General features: G+C 41.9%; 1 non-coding gene across 1 annotated transcript; it reads right to left on the bottom strand.

Moving 5' to 3' along the window:
• Positions 1-326: 326 nt before the first annotated feature.
• On the bottom strand, positions 327-431 carry LOC124778166. The gene has a single exon (XR_007015876.1). It is a non-coding gene; the product is annotated as a U6 spliceosomal RNA (small nuclear RNA).
• Between the last annotated feature and the right edge of the window lie 2638 nt (positions 432-3069).

The following is a 3069-nucleotide window of genomic DNA, read 5'->3' as shown; positions in this document are numbered from 1 at the left end:
ACAGAGATTAGATGCCTTTCCATCGGCTCTTCGTAAGACATTAATCATAACAGAAATAGGATTCTAAATCTTATTCCAGTACAGAATATTGAAAGAAATGAAATGAAATGATAGGGTGACATCACTGGCTGAGATATCCCGCCTGGGGTTCTTCAGCAGCGTGGTTCTAGTACTTCTATTTGACGCCACTTTGTCGACTTGTGTGTCGATGAAGATGGGATGAAATGATCTGGACGACACAAACACCCAGTCTTCGAGTAAACAATCATCTCCAACCCAGCCGCGAATCGAACCCTTGATTATGCCAACTGGAGGAAGCAACGCTAATTACTTTTTTTCGCTTCACGATTTTGCATGTCAGCCTTGCGTAGGGACCATGTTAATCTTCTCTGCATCTTTGCGATTTTAGTGTCCGCAGCTCGTCGTCTTGCGGTAGCGTTCTCGTCCAGCGCACGGGGTCCCGGGTTCGATTCCCGGCGGGTCAGGGATTTTCTCTGCCTCGTGATGACTGGGTGTTGTGTGTCTTTCATCATCATTTCATCATCACTGCCTCGCAAGTCGCCGAAGTGGCGTCAGCTATAAAGGTCTTGCAATACGGCGGCCGAATTTCCCTGCAGGGTCCTCCCGGCCAACAATGCCATACGATCATTTCATTTCATTTCCGATTTTAGTAAATGTCCCGCCTAGGCAAGTACTTTACTGCACCACGAATGATGGCGATCTGCTAAAAGAATGAACAATTCGTTTCCATTTAAGGCAGTTCCCCAGGCAGAAGGAACTAAACCTCTCGTGTTGTTCTTGCTGACTGGAAAGATGAAAATAAAAAATCTATAGCTTTCCTTTCTACTTTAATAATGCACCGATTTAATTTTACAGTCCAAATCTTCTGACCTCTTAATGTTGTTGTTGTTGTCTTCAGTCCGAAGAGTGCTTTGATACAGTTCTCCATGCCACTCTATCCTATGCAAGCCTCTTGCCTCTGAGTGACTACTGCAACCTACATCCTTCTGACCCTACTTAGTGTGTTCATCTCCTCGTCTCCCTCTACGATTCTTACCCTCCACACTTCCCTCCAACACTTAATTTTTAAGTCCTCGATGTCTGATCAATACCTTCTGTTAGTCAAGTTGTGCCACAAATTTCTTTTCTCCCCAGTTCTGTTGTCTACGTCCTCATTACTTATGTGAGGTAGCCATGTAATCTTCTGTATTCTTCTATAGGACCACATTTCAAAAGCTTCTATTTTCTTCTTTTCTAAACTGTTTATCATCCACGTTTCATTTCCATGGCTATGTGCCATACAAATGCTTTCAGAAAAGATTTCAAACATTTAAGTTTGAATTCGATGTTAACAAATTTCCCAGCTTCAGAAACGCTTTCTTTGCCGTTGCCAGCCCACGCTTTATATCATCTCTACTTTGGCCATCATGAGTTATTTTGCTGTGCAAATAACAAAACTGAGCTAGTGCTTAAAGTGTCTCATTTCCTAATGTAATTCCCTCAGAATCACCTGGTTTAATTCAACTTTATTCTATTCTATTATCCTTGTTTTGCTATTGTTGTTGTTCATCTTATATCCTCCTTTCAAGACAAAGTCCATTCCATTCAGCTGCTCTTCCAACTCCTGAGCTGCGTCTCACCGAATTACAGTGTCATCGGCAAACCTCAAAGTTTTTATTTCTTTTTCCTGGGCTTTAATTCCTAATCCAAATCTTTCTTTCGTGTGCTTTACTGCTTGCGCAATGTACCGATTGAATAACATCTCACACCCTTCTCAACCACTGCTTCCCTTTCTAGGCCTTCGACTCTTAAACTGCCGTCCGGTTTCTGCACAAGTTGCTCCATGTATTTTACCCCTGCTGCCTTCAGAATTTAAAAGAGTATTCCAGTCAACATTTCAAAAGCTTTCTCTAAGTCTACAACTGCTATAAACGGAAGTTTGCCTTTCCTTAACTTATCTTTTAAGTTCAGTCAATATCGCCTAACGTATTCCTATATTTCCCCAGAATCCAGACCTATCTTTTTCAAGGCCGGCTTCTGCCACTCTTTTCTTTCTTCTGTAAGGAATTCGTGTTAGTATTTTGCAGCCATGACTTACCAAACTTGTCAGCAACCTCTTCCTTTTGAAATGGAATTGTTATATGCTTCATAGAAGCCAAAGGGTATTTCCCCTGTCTCACACACACTGCTCACCAGATAAAAGACTTTTGTTGTGGGTGGCTCTCCCAAGGCTATCAGTAATTATAACGGAACGTCGTATACGCCCAGAGCCTTGTTTCGACTTAGGCTTTTCAGTACACCGACAAATTGTTCTCGCAATATCGTATCTCCCATGTCATGTTTATCTACATTGTCTTTAATTTCTAATATAGTCTTCAAGTTTATCTTCCTTGTATAGACACTCAATATAGTCCTTCCATCTTTCAGCTGTTCCTTCCTTGCTGAGGACTGGTTTTCCCATCTGAGCTCTTGATACTCGTACAGCTGCTTTTCTTTTCTCCAAAGGCCTCTTTAATTTTACTGTGGGTGGCATCTACTTACCCCTAACGACACGTGCCTCTACATCGTTACATTTGTCCTCTAGACATTCTTGCTTAGCCATTTTTCATCTCCTACCAATCTTAATTTACAGTCGTTTGTTTTCCTTTTCACCTGCTTCGTTTGCTGCATTTTTATATTTTCTCTTTCCATCGATGAAATTCAGTATCTCCTTTGTTACCCAAGAATTTCTAGTAGACATGTCTTTTTCCTATCTGACCCTCTCCTGCCTTCACTATTTCATGTCTTAAAGCTACCCTTTCATCTTCTACGGTAGTTCTTTCTCCTGTCTTTGTCAATTGTTGCCTAATGCTTCCTCTGAATCGAGGCCATTTTGGTTGATGTTGCAAAGCCAGATCAACCAGCCTCTGGTTCTTTCAGCTTATCCGCGTCCTGGCTCCTACCTTTATGGCAATTTCTTCCATTTTTATCACCATTTCATAACCACTAAATTGTGGTCAGAGTGTCCGCCTGCTTAGCTGGGTGGTAACGTGCATGCCTCCCATGCTATGGGACTGGGTTCGATTCCTA

Source organism: Schistocerca piceifrons, chromosome 2 (assembly GCF_021461385.2).
Source record: "Schistocerca piceifrons isolate TAMUIC-IGC-003096 chromosome 2, iqSchPice1.1, whole genome shotgun sequence".
Lineage (NCBI taxonomy): Eukaryota > Metazoa > Arthropoda > Insecta > Orthoptera > Acrididae > Schistocerca > Schistocerca piceifrons.
The sequence above is the reverse complement of the archived record's forward strand: the minus strand, read 5'-3'. Positions and strand labels throughout refer to the sequence as shown.